The sequence below is a fragment of the Heloderma suspectum genome, chromosome 2 (genome assembly GCF_057233095.1).
Source record: "Heloderma suspectum isolate Gila_16-S chromosome 2, 16-S_ref, whole genome shotgun sequence".
NCBI lineage: Eukaryota > Metazoa > Chordata > Lepidosauria > Squamata > Helodermatidae > Heloderma > Heloderma suspectum.
This window is the reverse complement of record NC_139459.1, coordinates 343,617,388-343,640,025: the sequence shown is the minus strand read 5'-3', so window position 1 is coordinate 343,640,025 and position 22,638 is coordinate 343,617,388. Positions and strand designations below refer to the sequence as shown.

Genomic DNA, 22,638 nt, shown 5'->3' with positions numbered 1-22,638 from the left:
TTCACCATCTTATTGCTACTTGTTTCAAGGTCTTTTGCACTGGTGGCGGAAGACCGGACACTCACTCTACCTGCTGTTTTCCTAGGATTCTGGATGCCCGAGTGTCTCTCTAGGCTTCCGCTACTCTGGTTGGTAAATTATTGGCAGTTTCCCCTGGTTTCCTTTTAACAGAATGAATGTGGTCCCAGTTGAAGTTGGAGGGGAAAATGTCTTCAGTGCTTCCTACTGGTCTAAGTGAGTGTTGGTGTCATTTTGACTAGCTGGCTGTGTGACTGGCCAGCGTGATTTCTTTTCACAAGTGGTCCAATCAGTTTTTTTCAGGACCAACCTCATGAGTTGATTTATATTGGCCCAGTTTGGATTGTGACAGCCAATTACGGCTAAGAGCTCTTCACAAGACGTTTGGGGGTCTTTTCTGGGGCCTGGAAATTGACCAGCCAAGTGTTTTTGAGATCTGAGGGGGTCCATGGCTCATGTTTGTCCATGGTATTCTGTCCATCTCCAGCGGCAATTGCCACACGGGGCACTGGAGAGGTTGGAGAGGAGCAGAAATATTCAGCAGGTCCTCGTATGACCCGCTGTCATTCAGCCCTTGGGTCTCTCTGTCAAGTGAAACTGGGGTGTTGGCAGATGGTTCTGCAACTGTCCCTTGTCTAGGTGGTGGTTGTTTCTTGACGTGGGGGAAGTTTTTAACTGGGTGCCGAGTTCACTACAGGCCGAGCCTCCTGATGCTCCTTTCCGGGGAGCCGGTGGGCGATGGGGAGGCGACCTGTGGTTTAGCAACAACTCTAATTCATCCCCTCCTGCATCTGACTCAGCTCCACATCTGTTCTTTTCACATTTTTCTTCCAGGGCAGGCAATGGCACTGAGTCAGCCTGGATTTTGGCTAACTTTCCTTCGAATCTGCTGTTAGCATCCTGAAGGGCTTTCACCTTCGAATCAGCAGGTCGCTTGGTCGCTTCTGCATACTAGTCAAAATATGCGTCACACTGGTTCTGGGCGATCTTTGAGCCCTGTTGTTCTAGGGCACCTCTCAGATGGACAAGTCCATCTAATCTGAACGACCCTTCAGTTGGAAACTATAACTGGGGGGATGTCACGGGAGTCAAAGTGCCACTTATTTAACCATTTGCAGATCCGAGGACCATAGCTGTCGAATCTGTACCTGGCTGAAGACCCTAATGGGGGTAGGGGAATCCTTTTGCTTTGACTTGAATCCATTTCCCTAATCCTGACACAAAGCAGAAGCAGACAACACCTCCCCCATCAGCGCCCTTGTGTTCACTACAACGCATGGACCGTGAGGTCTAGTGGCTTTCATGGGGCAGCTGCACCAACGGGGAACATAGAACAAATAAAACAGACAGGTTGAGTCCCACTCAACCTCACTGCATTTCTTCCCACTATTTTTCTACTGACCAAGTCCTACCTGGCCGTGGTTGAGTCCCACCCAACCTGGGGAAGTTTTGTTCTGTGGAACCTACCTTAGCTGCCATCCGGATGGTCTTTCTAAGACCGTGTCCTACACAGTCCGGCTGAGTCCCACCCAACCGATACAAGTGGACCTTCGCTGGGGTCTCACTTTCTCTGTTTTCCTTCCCGGGTGTACTGACTACTACTCAAGAGAATCGGGCGTGGGCCCCACCATTCTTCCCAAGGGGGTCTAGGAGTCTGAGTCCTTATGGGACTTTATCAAATGGGCCCCCCTGGGCAGCGAATCCCAATTGCCAATTCCTGGCCAATGCACCAAATATTGTGGTTGAGTCGTAGTGGGAATTAAAGAATTCTTACCACACAGGCCAGTCCACACTTGCAGAAGCCTCTTTATTTTAGAACGGTCAGGAAAAACAGATTATTTATTAAATTTATTAATCGCCCACCTGGCCGGTCACCCAGCCACTCTGGGCGATGTACAAAATACATCACAGAACAGTTTAAAACAATAAAAGTCTACAATAAAAACACCATATTTCTAAAAATACCCTAACCCACCCCAAATGCCTGCCTGAACAACCACGTTTTTAATGCGCGGCGGAAGCTCATTAAAGAGGGGGCATGGCGGTGTTCCCTAGGGAGGGAGTTCCACAGAATTAGAATTCCACAGAAAGGCACACCCCTCGGCAGGGCTAGCATACCCAAGCTAAATGAGGGGGTTGGGGCACACAGTAACTCTACCAGGGAGAACCCGACCTAAGGAAAAGAATCGGACTTTAAGCAGCCTCAGGAAATCCGGTTTTTCCCTGATAAGCTCTGGGGTGGCTGGTGGATGGCCATGACATCGTGTATCCCTAATGACCTCAACATGCAGCCGGCTCGGAGTAAATCACTGGTGGAAACACCCCCACTAATCATGTAGTATTTGAAGAAATACTTTTTTTGTACTTCCAATATTACATCCCAAAGCCCTTGCAATCTCACTTGGCCAAGTCCCTTTCTCTTCCCCCCGCCCCGGTAGTCTTAGGGTCCCAAATGGCTTCGCCTCAGCTTTCCCAACTCCCTTAGACCCCTTAATCAAGCCCATTCCAACCCAGACTCATTACACATCTCCTAGACTTCTGTGTACAGCAGGCCTTGGCTTGGACTCCAAAGGGACCTCTGAGCTAATTTCTCCCCACAGTTCAAACTCTGTGCATGAATGCCGCAGTATCCAGGTTATGTTCTGTCTTGTGTGCATACTATGCATTGGTTTATTTGGAAACTGAATCCATTCTGAGTTCATATGCCTATTACCAACCAGCTAATTCCCTAAAGTAATTGTGATGTATGTTTGTTATTGTGTGTAATAAAAATGTCCTGTGTTTTCAAAGAAGATGTGTGTGTGTATATCATTAGGCCATGTCTGCCAAGATGCACTACAACAAAGGTTCAAAGTAGGGCTGTGCACCGCCTCGTTATGAAGCCCGAATAACGAGGCAAAGCAGGCTGATTCGGACCATCCTCCTCATGATACAAAGCACAGCAGCGCAGAACCGAGGTGGCCCAAGGCGAAGCACCTCCTCTGCCTCATATATTCAGAGCTTTACTTAATGCCTGAGCAGTCCAGACAGGCTGTCTCCAAAATGTATCAACTTCTGAAAGCTCATGCAGAGGGGCAGGAGGAGGAGGGGGAGGGGGGAGGCGAGCACAGGAGGAGGAAGGAGTATGCTTTGGGGAATAGGAACTCTCAGCCAGAACCGATGCCAGCAGTCTCCAATCAGAGGGAGTGGTGGAGGAGGGAGGTCTATACTTCGGCGAAAGGCAGCGTTATTGCGCTAGCTGTGTCTTTGGGAGAGGGTTGGTGTATGGTTAGATGATCTGGTGTGTGTGAGTGCACGTGCATTGCTTGCAGTTCCTCTTTCTATTTCTTTGTTCTCAATCGCCATTACTCCTTTGTTCTGTGTATTATAATTCATCTCTCTTTTCAATATTCTTTCGAACAAACATAGCTTTTCTTTGCTCGTTACTGCTATGCTCCCCCCGCTCCCCAACCATTCCATTCATGTTGCTTGTGGACTCTGGAAAAGGCTGCACTTGTTTTTTAAGGTTCACTGGCTGTGTTTTTTTTTCATGGTCACCCATCACTTCTGCTTTCTCCATTCCATTCCTTGTCACCTTTGTCTTTCAAGTCTGTCTCTTCTAGATTTTTAAAAACCCAGTCTTATTTCAATTTTTAAAAACAAAGATTGACTTCTGGGCATGTCCCCCCCCCCCTTAAGTCATATTCAACCATTCCATTTTTTCCTTCTTTCAAAATTCTTAAATAAAGGCCCATTATAGCAGCCTATGCATTGGTGTTTGGCTCCCCACTCCCACACCCCGTTCTGAAGTGAACCATCTCTTTCTTTTCTGTGTTGATCCTCCCAAAACAGAAATTAAAAAGGGGGTTTTATTTATATTGTTTGCTTGCTCTTGGCTCTTATCTTATTGCCTCCTGCCGTTGTCCTGTATTCACTGAACTTCACCTGCCTTCCATAAAAGAACACGAAATATAAAACAATAAATTAAAGAAACCCATTATTTGCTTAGGTAGTTCTGCTTCTCTTTTGCTCTTATGTGTCTGTGTTCGTATGTGTGTGTGTGTGCTAGGTTGTTGTTCCACTAATGCTACAGGTCCAAATTTCAAGGCAGTGTTGAAAAAGCACTAAACACATACTATTTATATTAATTGCCTTTCTTTTCTTTGGATTTCTTTTCCTGGTTTTTTTCATAAAAATCTTTGATTTTTCATAAGAATCTTTGGATTTCTTTTCCTGTTTTTTTTCATAAAATCCACCGTTCGGGAGATTTAAAAAAAAATCCGGTCTGGGGGAGCTCCGGTCAGGGTAGACCGGGCCGCTCCGGTCCGAGGAGGATTTCGCAGCACGGATTTGTCGTAATTCGGTCCCGTTTCCGTTCGTTGCGAAATTCTCTGACATCCCTAATCACCACCCCAACCCATCACTGCTCCTTCTGCACCCTGGACTGCCCGGTAGACCTACCGCAGTCCAGCCAGCAATGGGAAGGGGAGAGAGAAAGGAAGGAGGACCCAGTGCTGGGAAATTGCCCAGGGGTCTCCTCAAACCTGGAGCCAGCCCTGGGAGTCAGAGCCATTGAACTCAGTGGGACTTCCAAGTCAGCGTGCATAGGCTCAGGCTGCAACTGAGCATTTGCTTCAAAAAGGCTTGTATAAGGCTGCAATCTTATACCAACTTATTCCAGAGTAACTGGAACTTATGAGTAACTTATTCCAGAGTAATTTATAAGTTACTTATGAGTAACTTATTCCAGAGTAATTTATAAGTTACTTATGAGTAACTTATTCCAGAGTAACGTATTAGTAACTTACTAGTAATTTAGTGAGCAATCCTATGGCCGCTAGTCAGCGGCTAGACGGCCATAGGATAGGTTGGTTCCTGGGACCGACCCCGGAGCCCGCGCTCCGGGGTCGATTCCTGGAGAACCGACCTTCCCCCCCTCCTGCGCTGCCTCGGAGGCAGCTCAGAACGGCCCCATGTGCCGCGCTCGGAAGAGGTATGCGGAGCAGTGAAAACGGAGCATTCCTGGGGGCCTTCCGGGGCAGGGAAGGCAGAAATGCCAGTACGACATGTCCTCTGTGTTGTCCGGCAGCTGCCTCCCCCGCTCTGCCTTCCTGCAGCTAGACAGCTGAAATCTATCTAGCCACAAATGCAAGGCAGCTGAAGCACGGAGGGGATGATCCCCTCCGTGCGTCTCCTGCCCTGCATTGGATAGGCGGTCACCTCCGAGTTCGAGAAGAAATTTCAAAATACTTTCTGGATTCTTCTGAAGTTTTAAACTGCTGATCTGAGCTAGGAGCCCAGTAAAAGAAATGGGGGAAATACACAGCCCTAAACTGCATGATTATTTCCCTCCCCTCCCTCTTTATTGTTGTTGTTAGTCTGCAAGTTTTCCAGTCAAAGCTCATGCTGAACATAAGCTCGACCTGGCATCCCCTCTGCTTATGAGTCTGGAATCCCTGGGAGCTCCAACCCAGCGAAGTTAGGAGAACTGGATGTCCCTGCTTCTCCTTCAGAGTCACTTTCCCAGCTTCCTGCATCTCCAGGCCTTTAGAATTTGTGCATATTATCAAATCAATAGTACACTTTAAAGCATATTTTTAAAGCCTCTTCATTACGGACTCTTCCTCACTAGAGTAGGGAGGGGCAGTTGCCATGATGACCATGGCAAGCATTTGTGGATCCCTTGGGGGGAGGGGGGGCCGCAGGAGTCCATTCTCTTGCTTTGGAGAATTTGCTACAGGATCAATGGCTGTTGCTACCACTATGCTCTGTTCATCTCTTTCTAAATAATGCAGATATTACAAAAGCCATCCAAGGGGGCTTCCAGAGGGAGGGGTCCTAGTGCTATCAATCAAAAGGGACTGTGCAGCTATTCCATCTTTTTCCCCCTTAATGGATTTTCAATGGTAAGAGAAAAGATGGAAGAAGCTATGAGAAAAAACGGGAGGTTTACGAATGGAAGACAACGTTGTCTGGACCCTCCATAACATTCTGTGAATGAGGCAGGGTGATGACGCAATAAAAGCTTCATCTGGATGCATCCCAAGTGCTTTTGAGTAAATATGAACAGGGTGAGGCTGTAGTATAAAATATCTAAAAACGCAAACTATGTTAAACTAAACTATATATACCTACCTGCCAGCCCAAGAAAAAAGATTTTGTGTCTTCAAAGATGTAATTCTGCAGACTGCCAGCAAAGATAACTCCGTAAATCCGGGCAGCCACTAAGTACTGAGTTGTACCCCTCCATCAGGTTCCTCCTAGGCAGTAGGCCTCAACTTGAGTTCTACCCCGGTTCCATCTCCCAATGACCACTGAGATTCACAGGTGAACAGGGTATGAAATCTCCAGTCTTCAGAGTCCCAGATGAGCAGTTAGGAAAGCTGGACTGGACTCCTTCCATTCTGTTCTTTATAAAATTATGTGTGAAAAGTAACATATTTGTTGTTCAGTTGTTAAGTCGTGTCCGCCTCTTCGTGACCCCATGGACCAGAGCACGCCAGGCCTTCCTGTCCTCCGCTCTCTCCCGGAGTGTGCTCAACTTCATATTAATTGATGCTATCTAGCCATCTCCTCCTCTGCCGTCCCCTTCTCCTTTTGCCTTCAATCTTTCCCAGCATCAGGGTCTTTTCCAGTGAGTTTTCTCTTCGCAAAGTAACATATACAATCCACTAAATAGATGTTCTTTGAGGAGATCCCAGGACTCCTTAGCAACCTGGAAAAAAGAGACAAGACGGTATGCTGAGAAAACACAATGGATGTCTGTTTTGCCACACTCAGGCTAGATTACTAGGAAATGGGCTCATATAGATTATGCATGCATTGGGCAAGATAGAAGTGCCCAACTGGTCACGCAATCTAAGATTAGCTATCAGGAAAGTGAGTGGTTTAGATTTCGTGTTTACTTCCAGTTCATTGGAGTTTTATTTGTATATGTACGTCGAAGCTCTTTGGCTTTGTATTATAACACTGACATCCTAGAGGACGACCTCGTTCGTATGGCACGCCAGGCTCACCGTGGGTTGTTTGACCCACAGTGAGCTACAGCGCATGCCAGGTGCATACGGCTGCCATTATGAACATGCAAGCCCCGATGAGTTTGTGGAATATCATCATATCACCCACGGCCACCGTGGGTTATTTCAGTTTTATTCACCCAAGAGAATCTGGGTTGACTCGTCAGTATCCACACTTACAAAGAGACTTCTGTCTACTAAATTCATAATGAATGAACCTTTTTACCATTGTTTATCACCACGATTCAGAGCTAGTACAATGTATATATACACTTGTTGACTCATTCACCCCAGATACCTGGGTTGGCTCATCAGTATTATGTCCTGTTGAAAGAGGATATATATTTACTGAATTTACTATGAATGACCGTCTGTATTATTGTCAAGTATTATTCAGGGACAGTGCGATGTGTATGTACACTCGTTATAATTCATTATAATCACATTGTGAACCTTATAATTATTAGCATCGTATTTGATTATGTCACACATTTTGTGGTCTCATTGATCTAGCTGGTGACTTTAGTTGAGGGTTCCCCTCCCCTTGTTTCATTTTGCTATTCACAACCTCACCAGTGCTGCCTCCAGCCTCCCTCACCAGTGACTGCCCCTCCACCAATACCCAAACGGCACTTAGGAAGGACCGTCGCTTGTTCACCGCTTTTTTTTACGCTTCGGGAGTATGCACATGAGATTATACTGAGATGGGTAACTTCTTCTTGCTCCATTTGACTAGGGGCTTCTGCACATGGAGCTTTTATTGTGCTATTGAGACTGGTTACTCACGGAAGTTTGCGGGTCCTTTAGATAACATCGTGACACTAAATGACCTGTATTCCATTTTTTTAAAAAAAGATTTGAGATAATGAGCTATCAAATTACAGTATTTTGAGTTCCACTTGAATTCCCTCAGGAAAAAGGAAAAGCCGCGATAAGAGGAGCTAGACCACAGCACCATCTAGTGGCTGTATAATGAAACATACAGAAGGCTCAGATAAGGGGGGAAAGGACGGGGGAAAGGGGGGAAGGAAGCGCATGTAAAGGGAGTCCGTTGTGATCCTGCATTTGAAACAAAAGCAGTAAGCTCTGTTTTAAATGCGGGATTTTAGGCTGGTATAGAGACTCTAGCTTGTTTCTTAAATTTGAACAAGTGTGTCTGTGACTCACTTGACCAAGAGAGAAAACTGCAGCTATATGGACACATATAGCGGATTTATGAGTCCCAGCTGACTGTTTGGGGCATCAAGAATTAACTGATACGGGTTGTGGTCCCTGAAACTTCTCTTAAGCCAAATAACACAAAGTGGTACTACAAAATATACATTTATTGCTCAAACACGATTAGAGAATAACAAATCTTTGAAATGATGAAACAAACAAAACACATTACTACATACTGTGCAATTGGGATGATTACAAGCATAACAGAAATCGTGGCTACTATATTTCTTAGTAAAATTAAAGTTCTACTCCTCTCAACCAGCAAAGCAGTCATCGTTAAGATCTTATAGTTACCTTTCTGGCAAGCATGGTTTGCAGAGCTTAGGCAATCATGTTTGGTAGGCTTCTCATTCTCCCAGGATCTCTCTGGGCAATTAGATCAAACTCTTGCTTTGATAACCCTTATGTTGATGATGACCTCATCCTACGTTTTGCACCTGGCTGTACCAGTATTCCTATTTTTTTCCAATGTAGCCAGGTTTGCCATTGACACCGGTAACTTAGATGAAGGTAACCCTGCAGCAGCTTTCTGGCTCCAGTACTCGACTGACCCATTTGTGTCAACCTTCTTCTATTTCTAAGAATACATTCTATTACTCACAGTTCTCTCACAACACAGGCAGAACTAATCTCATATGTCACAGATTGCATACAGTTAGCGTACACAGATAATTAGGAATAGCACTCCTCTGAAATACAATGAATTCTTATCAACAATGCACATTACGTTCATACTCTGTGACAGTATTTATTTCCCCCCTGGTGTTTCGAAAGTGTGCAGATTTGACTGTTCAATACGTGTAGTCTCGCCTTGTACGTTATATTTCTTTGTATGTCAAAGGCAGCATTGAAGTGAAATAGGTAACATACAAGGAAATTGACACAGCAGGACTAATTGGTTAATCTGAGCACACTTGAGAAGGACCGGGGGCGAATAATATTAAGAGAAAGCAGGAACCCATTTGTGCAATTCAGAAGCACGGAAAAAGAAGGGAAAAAAGGCAAACAAAGTAAGTGCTCTGAAAAGGAGCACCAAAGACAGGGGAGGGGGGATAATAACTCCCACTTGGTAATGTCATCCTCGCACTATTAAAACTTGAACTGACACTCGTTAGCGTTCTCCCTCTTTTCAACACTCCCCGAGCCTTCAGGGAGTTCAGAAAGGGGAGTAGCACATGGCAGCTTGGCATGGCTTCTTTCCTCCTCAGTCCCCCTCAGTCCTCTATTTAGCCTGCTCCCTGCATATATCTCAGTGTCCTTTGGGTGGCGACACGTCATGTCTCCTCGTCCCTACAGCAGGAAATTTTCCCAGCCTTACCCCTCCTTGATTACTATCCCATCCGACACTGAAAAAAAATTGGTGCCCCGAAAGTAAGAAAATAGGGTTGTATATCATCATCATCATCATCATCATCATCATCATCATCAATTTCCCAGTCTTGCCTTGTCAATTTCCTTGTATGTTGCAGCTGTTTCTCTTGGTATTACCCCCCCCCCCAGTCCTTAGTAAATGTGCTCAAATTAGCCTATGTGCAGTCTCGCCTTGTCAATTGCTTTGTATGTTACCTACTCCACTTTGGGACTTCCTTTGACAGCTGTAAGATACAAGGCGATTGAAAAGGCGAGACTATACATAGGAGACAGCTATATCTCTGCTTTTGCACATTTGCAAAAGACCAGGAATAATAGTAATAGTGATAATTTTAAAGCCCCCATTTGAGCACGTCCAAGGCACTGAAAAAATAATTTTAAAAAAGGTGATGACTTAGTTACAGTCTTTCTAAAGTGCCACTTTGGTATTGGTGGAGGAGCAGTCTCTGCAGGTGGCACCGGCAAGACTGCAAAAAGCAGCACAAGCCATGCTGCTGGGTTCAGACATCATGACATGCCTCCCTGAGAACAAGCCACCCTCAACAACATTACTACAAGCCATGGGTTCTCAGGGGGGCTTGTTTGTGAAAAACAACACACGTTGAAACATCTGCACTGAGTTCGGACATCATGATAAGCCACGCTGACACTAACAAGGATCACAACCCACTGTGGCTCATCATGTCATGCGAACCCAGTCATCGACCTGGTTCAGATGATCATCATAGGCTAAACAAGCCACAATCGCTTGTTTAAGCTGCAGCACGTGCCATACATGATTGCATCATCACCCGCCCGAATGCAGTTTGTCATGTTGTCTGACCCTGGGCAGCATGGCTTGTTTGTGGGGGAAACAACCCTCAGATATCCCAGGGGCTGTTGTTGGGGGTTCATAGAATCATAGAATAGTCGGGTTGGAAGGGGCCTACAAGGCCATCGAGTCCAACCCCCTGCTCAGTGCAGGAATCCAAGTCAGAGCATCCCTGACAAATGGCTGTCCAGCCTCGTCTTGAAGGCCTCCAGTATGGGAGAGCCCACCACCTCCCCAGGTAATTGGTTCCATTGTCATATTGCTCTTACAGTCAGGAAGTTTTTCCTGATGTTCAGCCAGCATCTGGCTTCCTGTAACTTGAGCCCATTATTCCGTGTCCTGCACTCTGGGATGATCAAGAAGAGATCCTGGCCTTCTTCTCTGGGACAACCTTTCAAGTACTTGAAGAGTGCTATCATATCTCCCCTCAGTCTTCTCTTCTCAAGGCTAAACATGCCCAGTTCTTTCAGTCTCTCTTCATAGGGCTTTGTTTCCAGTCCCCTGATCATCTTTGTTGCCTTCTTCTGAACCCTCACCAGTTTGTCTGCATCCTTCTTAAAGTGTGGTGCCCAGAACTGGACACAGTACTCCAGATGAGGCCTAACCAGTGCTGAGTAGAGGGGAACTAGTACTTCACGCGATTTGGAAGCTATGCTTCTATTAATACAGCCCAAAAGAGCATTGGCCTTTTTTGCAGCCACATCACATTGTTGGCTCATATTCAGCTTGTGATAGACAACAATTCCAAGATCCTTCTCTCTTGTAGTGTGGTTGAGCCACGTATCCCCCATCTTGTAACTGTGCATTTGGTTTCTTTTTCCTAGGTGCAGAACTTGGCACTTATCCCTATTAAATGTCATTCTGTTGTTTTCTGCCCAGCGCTCCAGTCTATCCAGATCACTTTGAATTTTGTTTCTGCCTTCCAAAGTATTAGCTATCCCGCCCAATTTTGTGTCATCTGCAGATTTGACCAGCATTCCCTGCACCTCCTCCTCCAAGTCATTCATAAAAATGTTGAAGAGCACTGGGCCCAGGACTGAGCCCTGCGGTACCCCGCTCGTTACCTCTCCCCAGTTTGAGAAGGTCCCATTGACAAGCACTCTTTGAGTCCGATTCTGTAGCCAACTGTGGATCCACCAGATCGTGGTTTCATCTAGCCCACTTTGAGCTAGTTTGCTCATCAGGATATCATGGGGCACTTTGTCGAAAGCTTTGCTGAGGTCGAGGTATACGATGTCTACAGCATTCCCACGGTCTACAAGGGAGGTGACTTGATCAAAAAATGAGATCAGATTTGTCTGGCAGGACTCGTTTTTGACAAATCCATGTTGGCTTCGAGTAATCATGGCATTGTTTTCAAGGAGCTTCCAGATGGATTGCTTTATCATCTGCTCCAGAATTTTCCCAGGGATTGATGTCAGACTGACTGGTCCGTAGTTCCCAGGTTCCTCCTTTTTACCCTTTTTGAAGATAGGGACAACGTTAGCCCTCCTCCAGTCATCTGGCACTTCCCCCGTCCTCCATGATTTCTCAAAGAGAATAGACAGCGGTTCTGAGAGTTCTTCTGCCAGTTCCTTTATGACTCTAGGATGCAGTTCATCTGGCCCTGGAGATTTGAACTCATTCCAAGTAATTAGGTGTTCCTTGACCATATGCCTATTGATCTCAAGCTGCAATCCTGCCCCTTCAGCCTGTACTTCGCCTTTGCTAGGGGGTCATAGACCCTCTTTTGGGAGAAGACTGAGCCAAAGTAGGAATTGAGCACCTCTGCCTTTTCTTTGTCATCTTTTATCGTTTTGCCATCCTTATTTAGTAGCTGAACCACCATTTCTTTCCTCTGCCTTTTACTATGCACGTAGCTGAAGAAAGGCTTTTTGTTGTTTTTAGCATCCCTTGCTACCCTCAGCTCATTCTCAGCTTTAGCCTTCCTGACGCCATCCCTGCAATTCTGTGCTATCTGCTTGTACTCTTCCTTTGTTACTTGGCCTTCTTTCCACTTCCTATATGTGTACTTTTTTGTTTTCAGGTCATCCCTAAGCTTTTTGTGAAGCCACATTGGCTTCTTCTGTTGTCTTCCACCTTTTCTTCTTGTTGGAATTGTTTGTGATTGTGCCTTGAGAATTTCCTTTTGTAAAAAAGGAAATGCTCCCACCCATCTTGGACTCCTTTTCTCGTTAGCGTCGCTTGCCATGGGACCTTAATGATCATTGTCCTGAGTTTATTAAAATCAGCTTTCCTAAAATCCAGGGTACGCGTTTGACTACACTCAGCTTTTGCTTCCCTTAGAACCAAGAACTCAAGTACAACATGGTCGCTTTCCCTCAGAGTTCCTGTAACTGCTACTTTATCCACTAAGTCATCTCTGGTGGTTAGGATCAAGTCAAGGATAGCCGATCCTCTAGTTCCTTCCTCTACTTTCTGTAGGAGGAAGTTATCCGCCACACAAGTCAGGAATTTCCTGGAGGGGCCATGTTTTGCAGAATTTGTCTCCCAACAAATATCGGGGAAATTGAAGTCCCCCATTACTACTACATCATGCTTCCTTAAAACATTGGCTATTTGCTTTTCAAAAGTTTCATCCTTGTCTTCTCCTTGATTGTCTTCTCCTTGATTGACAATGGTTTTAAAACATTGTTTCCTGTTCAAACAAGCTGTGCTGCCTGGGTTCAGGTGACATGACAAGAGCCAGCGTGGTGTATTTATGTATGTATGTATGCATGTATTTGATTTATTAGCCACCCATCTGGCCGGCTACCCGGCCACTCCAATAGCGTACAATACTAATAACAAATTTACATAATCAACTGAACAAAAAAATAAATAACAAAACAACACTGCTCTAAAAAACCCTAACCCACCCCAAATGCCCGCCTGAACAGCCAGGTTTTTAAAGCCTGGCGGAAGCTGATCAAAGAGAGTGTAGTGGCGAGAGTGTTCGATTAGGAGCCGGGAGATTCGGGTTCTAGTCCCCACTCGGCCATGGAAGCTCACTGGGTGACTTTGGGCCAGGAACAGACTCTCAGCCCAACCTACCTCACAGGGTGGTGGTTGTTGTGAGGATAAAATGGAGAGGAGGAGAAGGACAATGTAAGCCACCTTGGGTTCCTTGCAACAGGAAGAAAGGCGGGATATAAAGGCAATAAATAAATAATAATAAATAAATGGCAAGCTGTGGCTGGCTGGGTGATTATGAAACTTGCACCTGGCACACGCCACAGCTTGTTTAGCCTACAATGATTGTTCAAACCAGACCAGGCAGTCATGCTGTGTTGTAGTGTTTAGTCTCTCCAAATTCCCACCCTCCAAATATCCTAGTGCCTATAATTATAAGGGGAGTATCCCCTACTTCCAAAATGGTGATTGAATGGACTACAAATTAAAGTTATTGCAGTGCCTCGCACAGTGCTGCAGCTAGGTAACCTGAGACCCTGGACTTCATAGTCTGTGTGTGTGTGTGTGTGTGTGTTGGGTGGTGGTGGTTCAGACAGCCAGGCATAATACTTCAGTAGTGAAGCACAGAACTAGCATGTCTCCACCACCCAGACATTTCCTGCTCTGCAACTGCTTCTAAACTTCTGATAAGTTGGGGCAATACAGCAACAATGACCTGTTTGTCAATCCTAATGAAAAAGAAATACGCCGAGCATGTACAGCTTCACATTTTAAATTCACTTGAATTACAGCACCATCTTGACTACAAGAATAACATGTGGTTTGCTTCTGCGGCCCTGATGCTAAATACTCTTACTTGGGAATACACTCTAGTTTGTTGTAGAACAGGATATTATATTTTAAAAGTAAAATAATAAAATGAGCACCTGTGATCAGTACATGCCTGGCTGGCCGCCCCGTAACTGTAAAATGTTTTCCAAAGAGAAGAATGGGTGCTGTGCCAATAGCCCCGGCATGCCCCAGCCCTGGCACTGGGCCAGTTTGCCACAGCCCCCCATCACCTGTCACTCTCCGAGCGGTCCTTAGCAGGCCCCTGGGCTCTGGACTTGGGCCCCTAGCTGCACCACTTGCCTCACAGCACCATGTTTTCTCTGTTCTGTCTGTACAAATTACTACTCTCAAAGAGAAAAGGGGCTAAGGATGCACTCCTATGCGTGTTTAGACAGAGAAAAGTCCTTCAACTCCCAGCATTCTCCAGCAAGGCATGCTGGCTGGGGAATGCTGGGACTTGCAGGATTTGTCTTCTGCCTAAACCTGCACAGGATCTCTCCCCAACAATCTTAAATATTGCGTTCCCCAAAGTAAAACAATTCTGAACAGCAGCCTCACACAAGCGACACTGACAGCAGCAATCAATAATCCAAGTGCCCACGTGTCTGGCGCAACAACAAAAATCCAAATACTTCCAAAGGCTGGCACTCCGGGCCCAGCGCGGTGTCAGCAAAGAAAAAGCCCTGCTCCTCTAGCTACAGGGAGGGGAAGGACAACTTTCCCCGCACGGAGCTCCGCCCCTCCCCACATCTGGGCGATGCCACACGCACATTCGGCAACAGACGGGCGGGGCACCCTCAGCATCGTCTGCATCGGGAACCAGTCCGTGTTCGCGGAGCGTGGGGAGGGGAAATGGAAAACCAGTTTCTCCGGCTGTGTTTGATCGGAGCCATCAACTGTGCTGTAGGCACCGGGCTCGACCCAAACCAGCAATCTCGCGAAGGTAAAGGCGAAGGTGGGCGAGGCGGTGACGGGAGAGGGGGCAGCGGGCACCGGCGACTCGCGTTAGCGTCGTGAGAAGACACGCATCCCAAATGCGATCGCTGCCGCATAGGGCTGCCGCAGAGGACGGAGGAACCCGGCTGCGATGGGCGGCCGCGCGAGCGCGCACGCGCCTGGGCTCGCCCCGGCAGTCTGCTGCGTGAACTTCCCGCTCTAACTTCAATAAATAAATAATAATAAATAAATGACAAGCCGTGGCTGGGTGATTATGAAACTTGCACCTGGCACACGCCGCAGCTTGTTTAGCCTACAATGATCGTTTGAACTAGACCAGGTAGTCGTGCTCCCTTATACACACAGCCCATCTCGCTCAGTACCAGCTCCACTGACGGGCAGTGCCTCTCCTGGGTTCATGTCAGGGCCTTTCCCAGCCCTGCCGGGAAATACCCGGAATTGCATGGGGGACCTTCTGCATGCAGCGCAGGGGCTCCAGCACTGAGCCCTTTGCCTGCATCTCTCCCCAACAGACACGCCGGACACCTCCTGCGACATGCAGGCATTCAGCTGGGAATACTGTCGGTGTCCCCCCGCCCCCCGTCTGGCCCAAGTCTGGTTAATCACAGTCTCAGCCCAATTCTATGGGTTGCTATAATCCCCCGCTCAGTATATCAATGAATACCAGGAGAGGAGGGGGGAGCAGTTTGTGCTGGCAGGAGGAGGACCTAATCCAAATTAGTGTTTTCTCTTAAAAAAATACTTTTTATTCTATTTTTTAATCTTTATAAATGAAATAAACAGTACCAACAACCCAGTCAATCTCTACAGTTTCCAACAATACAGTATTCCTAAGAGGACACAGCAATAACAAGACAGAAAGAAAAAAAATCAGAAGAAGAAAAAGGAAGAGGAAAGCAAAAGAGAAAATATGAAGAAGTTACTTAAAAGGATTAAATTTAAACTGCATTACACACAAACTTCAAATATCATTCTACTTAGAAATTATACCTATAACATTGCCAATATTACAATTCAGTACAGCATAGGAAGCCAACCTTAAATTTCAGTATCATATCATCAGTCTTATAGCAAGGAAGCAAGCATACAATTCATTTCCACTAACCACATATTGCCCTTCAGTTAATATTTCATAGTAAAGCTTAAAAATTTTGCCAGCCAAAAATATTACTAATCAGTCTCATAATGAAAGTAATAATAATAGTAATAAGGAAGGAAATTAAAAAAGATAAAAAATAATAAATCACTAATATATTTTATACTATCTATATTTTAGATAGTATCATTTCTTGATATAGATATGATTGTGTACATAGCTATACACACAAACAAGAATTTTATATATCATGTCAAATATAAAAAAGAGGAAGTTAAAAAACAACAATAAATATATGTAACCAATCCTCTGCACTGGCATACGGCCTGGCCCTTGTAGCCCAAACAGATCCGAGAAGCAATAATCATTGAAATATTCCCAGCTCGTGAGGGTGGGAAAGAAGTCTTCTGTGCTTTACTTTGTATACCAGCTAGCCAAGCTTCAACCGTTTTATGATTTAAAACCTTTTTCATCTGTCCTTTGAAAAGAATGCAAAATATAGCAGGGTGCTTGATATGATATGGCAAATTCATTTGTCTTGCCTGATTTCTCGCCTTGGTGAATTGCCTTCTTTTATCAGCGACTTCTTTAGTGTATTCTGGAAATAACGTAACTTTATCTTTTGTTGGCCCCCCAAAAAGTTCTTTCATTTCTCTTGCCAAGCACGGAATATGATTTTTGTAGAGACTCTTGCAAATTGAACAGTATAGGCAGTCCCTTTGGTGCCACGAATTGAACCTGGAACATGGTATGCATGCTCAATATCAAGTAAATAATCAGATAGCAGAGCAACTAGCTCATGCAGGAATTTATCCAGGAATTTAAACAGGCTTATATCAGCAGGCAGATCTTTGATACCAAGAATACGCAGGTTTGCTCTATGTGAATGTGCCTCCAGTTGGGAAATTCTAGCACACAGGATATTATGAGAGGCATGCATAGCAGTCTCTTGCGCAGACACCTGGTCCTGGAGGGCATTAACCTTCAATTCCGTCTTTTGCAGAGAGCTATTAATTAAATCCACAGTCCCTTGAAGGGTAGTAATGAAATCTTGGATTGTATCCAGCCTCTGAGCCTGTTCTGCTAATTGAGAAGACAAAGTTTTTATCAAAGCCAACAAATACTAACTAAAATTGGTGCTTGTCAGCCCTGAATTCTCCTCACTACGGAGGAGTTTCATAACAACTCTGGGTAGATGACCGTCTGGAAAACTAACCTTAGAGGCCAGCCCTTCTGCTGCTTTGCAAAAGGAGTTGTTCTTCCAAGATCTTATCCAGATGATACTCTAGCTTCCCCTTTTAGTTCCAGGGGAAGATAAAAAGGGTTTTCAACCTTTTAAAAGCTGTTTGAGGGGGCGACCTGCACAGCCTCCACAGGACACTTGCCAGGGCGACATGGCACCGACCGGAAGTCAAAAGAAAAAATGTGTTTTCTTGAATGCTTCCGTTTTCCCCGGGCTTTCACATCTCTAATCAGGACTAGTCGCATGAATAGCCTTCTCCTCCATTAATGTGTCTATACCCTTTTAAAGCCATACAGTACATGTGGCTTTCACTATATCTTACAGTAACAAATTCCATGGTTCGAGAGTACATGCTGTGTGAAAAGGTACTTTTTTCTGTCTGTCCTAAATCTCCCACCAATCAACTTCATGCGATGGCCCTGGAATCTAGTATTATGAGAGAAGGAGAAAAATGTCTCCCTCTCCATTTTCTCCACACCATGCATAATTTTGTACACCTCTGTCATGTCTCCCCCCACTCCCCTTTTCTCTAAAATAAACAGTCCCGGGTATTGTAACCTTTCCTCACAGGGGAGTTGCTCCAGCCCCTTGGTCATTTTACTTGCCCTTTTCTGCACTTTTTCCAGCTCTACAGTATCCTTTTTTAGGTGCAGTGACCAGAACTGTACACAGTATTCTAACTGTGGTCACAACATAGATCTGTATTAAGGGGACTACGATCTTTTTTCCGTTCCTTTTCCAGTTATGCCTAACATGAAATTTGCCTCTTTCACAGCAGCTGCACATTGGGTTGACATTTTCATTGAGCTGTCCACCACAACCCCAAGATCTCTTTCTTGATCAGTCGTTCAAGATGAGGCAGATGGCTGTCCCGCCTCGTCTTGAACGCCTCCAGTGTGGGAGAGCCCACCACTTCCCTAGGTAATTGGTTCCATTGATGTATTGCTCTAACAGTCAGGAAGTTTTTCCTGAACATCAGGAAAACCTTCCTGACTGTTAGAGCAATACAACAATGGAACCAATTCCCTAGGGAGGTGGTGGGCTCTCCCACACTGGAGGCATTCAAGACGAGGCTGGACAGCCATCTGTCAGGGACTTGCTCTGACCATCTGCTCTGACTTGGATTCCTGCACTGAGCAGGGGGTTGGACTCGATGGCCTTGTAGGCCCCTTCCAACCCTACTATTCTATGATTCTACCCCTAGCTCAGATCCCATCACCATATAAAAGAAGTTGGGATTTTTTGCCCCAGTGTGCGTATCACTTTACACTTGCTTATATTGAACTGCATTTGCCATTTGATGCCCATTCTCCTAGTCTGAAGAGATCCTTTTGGAGCCCTTGGCAATCCATTTTTTGTTTTAACCCTACATTACCCTACATTATTTGGTGTCATCAGCAAACTTGGCCACCTCTCTGTTCACTCCTAATTCCAGATCATTTATGAATACGTTGAAAAGGATTGTCCCAATACCAATGGGACCCCACTGTTTACATCCCTTGGTGGGGAGAATTTACCATTTATTCAAGTTTATTAAAGGTTTTGCTAGTAACTTGGGTAACTTGTAGACTAGCAGTTCAATTCTGTGCATGTTTCCTTGGAAGTAAGCTCTTATTAAATGCAATGGGGCTCAGTCGCCAGTAAGTGTGCATAGGATTGTAGCCTTTGTCACAGGAGATAGGTTCTTATTTTGTCCAAGGTTACTGTTAACCTCCAAAAAAGAGAGAGGAAGCAACAGAACAGTTCAAGACTTCTCTAATACTCACATATAATATTCAGAATTCTGTGCTCAAAAATCTTTGTTTATCCTTGACATCTCTCTCTGACTCCTGGCATTTGTACAGTAAAAGGTGTCCCCAACCAGTCGTGTCCAACTCTAGGGTGCGGCGCTCATCCCCGTTTCTAAGCCGAAGAGCCAGCGCTGTCCAAAGACGCTTCCGTGGTCATGTGGCCGGCATGACTGAACACTGAGGTGCACGGAACGCTGCTACCTTTCCCGCCAAGGCGGTACCTATTTATCTACTTGCAATTCCTTGCTTTCGAACTGCTAGGTTGGCAGAAGCTGGGACTGAAGACGGGAGCTCACTCCGTCACGCGGCACTCGGGTCTCGAACTGCTGTGTCCTGCCGACCTTCCAGTCTGCAGTTCAGCGTCTTAACCACTAAGCCACTGCGGCCCTTCATTTGTACAGTAGCTCCACAATATTTTTCTGCTGCGAAAACCATTATCAGTCTGAGTCATACAATGCTGTCTCCTTGAGTGCAAATTAGCAACCACTTGCAGTTTCTGCAAGTGGCAGCAGACCACCTGGTTCACTTCTAATCAGGTTTCTGCCATGTCCTTAACCCTGATAGTTTCATGATGTCATCAGCATTAATATTTTGTTTTTCCAGGAACAAAACGATGCCCCCACACATACCATCAGGAAATACACGAAGGTGGCAGTAGGACACTCATTCTCAGTCTTAATACAACAGAGCAGATATTGTTAGTCCAGCGTGACCACCCAAAAGGCACGATAAAAGAACTTGCTATAGGTCATCGTGAGAATCTTCAGTGGATGACGAAGAAGACAGGGGTTTCTCTGACTAACCAAAATTTCACCGTGAGGAATGCAAAAAAGACAGATGAAGCCCTCTTTGAAATTCAGCTATTCAATAATGGATCGTGCTTGATTCAAATAAATGTAACTGTTACTGGTAAGTTCTGAAAAAGGCTCCCCAAGTAAAATTCTTCCCTTGTGTATTTGGGGTACGTTTGGCCACAGAGACTGTAAAGATTGTTTGTCTGTATATTGCCTGATCCTATCAAGTCCTACTCAGAGCAAAACTGAAAAGGGCTGAGTGCCACAGTACAAGTTGTCTACCCTGATACAGTAATTCAGGCTGGTGGAACACCAGCACCCTCCTAACTTCTCCACAGCACAGAATCGAGGACCAACTTGTGTCCATGTGCCATGAGCAGAGGTGGGCAACTTGTGGCCCTCCAGATGTTTTGGCCTACAACTTCCATCAGCCCTAGCTGGCATAGCGAATGGTGGGGGATCATGGGAGTTATACGTCCAAACATCTGGAGGGCCACACGTTGCTCGCCCCAGCCTAGAGAAACAATAGAAATGCATGAACATGAGTGTCAATGTCCATAAGCCAAACAGGCTACAAGGATGCTTCTCGAATAGGATGCCAGCTAGATTATGCTAATAAAGCAGTAATAGCCTTCTCAGAGATCTCATCAAGAAAATTGGAGATCTCAAGGGAACGTTTTGTGCAAAGACGGGCATGATAAAGGACAAAGAAGGCAGGGACCTAACAGAAGCAGATGAGATTAAGAAGAGGTGGCAAGAATACACAGAAGAACTATACAGGAAAGATCTGAATGTCCCTGATAGCCATGATAGTGCGGTCACTGAACTTGAGCCGGACATCCTAGAGAGTGAAGTCAAGTGGGCCTTAGGAAGCATTAGTAACAACAAAGCTAGCGGCAGTATTCCAGCCGAGCTATTTAAAATCCTAAAAGATGATGCTGTTAAAGTGCTGCATTCAATATGCCAACAAATCTGGAACACTCAACAGTGGCCACAAGACTGGAAAAGGTCAGTTTACATTCCAATTCCAAAGAAGGGCAACGCCAAAGAGTGTTCAAACGACCGCACAATTGCGCTCATTTCACATGCCAGCAAGGTGATGCTCAAAATCCTACAAGCTAGGCTTCAGCAGTATGCGAACCGAGAACTACCGGAAGTACAAGCTGGGTTTCGAAGAGGCAGAGGAACTAGAGATCAAATCGCCAACATTCGCTGCATCATGGAGAAAGCAAGAGAATTCCAGAAAAACGTCTATTTCTGCTTCATTGACTACGCTAAAGCCTTTGATTGTGTGGATCACAACAAACTGTGGCAAATTCTTAAAGTGATGGGAGTACCAGACCACCTTACCTGTCTCCTGAGAAACCTGTACGAGGGTCAAGAAGCAACAGTAAGAACCAGACATGGAACAACCGATTGGTTCAAAATTGGGAAAGGAGTACGACAAGGCTGCATATTGTCACCCTGCTTATTTAACTTATATGCAGAGTACATCATGAGAAATGCCGGGTTGGATGAATCAGAGGTCGGAATTAAGATTGCTGGGAGAATTATCAACAACCTCCGATATGCAGACGATACCACCCTAATGGCAGAAAGTGAAGAGGATCTCAAGAGCCTCTTGTTGAGGGTGAAAGAGGAGAGTGCAAAAGCTGGTTTGAAACTCAACATTAAAAAAACTAAGATCATGGCATCTGGCCCCATCACTTCCTGGCATAGAGAAGGGGAAGAAATGGAAGCAGTGACAGATTTTACTTTCTTGGGCTCCAAGATCACCGCAGACGGTGACTGTAGCCCTGAAATTAAAAGACGCTTGCTCCTTGGGAGGAAAGCTATGGCCAACCTAGACAGCATAGTAAGAAGCAGAGACATCACCTTGCCGACAAAGGTCCATCTAATCAAAGCTATGGTTTTCCCAGTAGTAATGTATGGCTGTGAGAGCTGGACTATAAGGAAGGCTGAGCGCCGAAGAATTGATGCTTTCGAACTGTGGTGCTGGAGAAGACTCTTACGAGTCCCCTGGACTGCAAGGAGGTCAAATCAGTCCATCCTAAAGGAAATCAACCCTGAGTGCTCATTGGAAGGAAAGATAATGAAGCTGAAGCTCCAATATTTTGGCCACCTAATGCGAAGAGAAAACTCCCTGGAAAAGACCCTGATGCTGGGAAAGACTGAAGGCAAAAGGAGAAGGGGACGGCAGAGGATGAGATGGCTAGATAGCATCACGGATGCAATGAATATGAACTTGAGCACGCTCCGGGAGAGAGCACAGGACAGGAAGGCCTGGCGTGCTATGGTCCATGGGGTCACGAAGAGTCGGACACGACTGAACGACTGAACAACAACAACAAAGCCTTCTCAGGCTTTCACAATCAGTTCTTCTGACCTTGTCTTGCCATTTTGTCACCATGAGGTGGAGTGAAGTGCTCTGCTTGTTAAAGTAAGGCCAGTAGTTAATGAACATCAGCAGTGTGGTGCAAGTGTGATAGTGGATCATTTCTAGAAGGCTTGTGGTGGAAGATTCTAGGATATTGCTGCTTCAGGACAGGATACAATATCAGCTCAGGTTTCATATATAGTCCACGTTCAGATGATCACAGGGGTAAAAGAAGCCATAGT

General features: G+C 45.5%; 1 long non-coding RNA gene across 1 annotated transcript in view; it reads right to left on the bottom strand.

Annotated features, from left to right (window-relative positions):
- The window catches only part of LOC146355303 (uncharacterized), a 40,451-nt gene that overhangs the window by 4,633 nt on the left and 13,180 nt on the right, over positions 1 to 22,638 (bottom strand). The window contains exon 2 of the long non-coding RNA XR_014787146.1: positions 6,133 to 6,712. This is a non-coding gene — a long non-coding RNA (uncharacterized LOC146355303). The remainder of the gene's footprint in view (positions 1 to 6,132; positions 6,713 to 22,638) is intronic.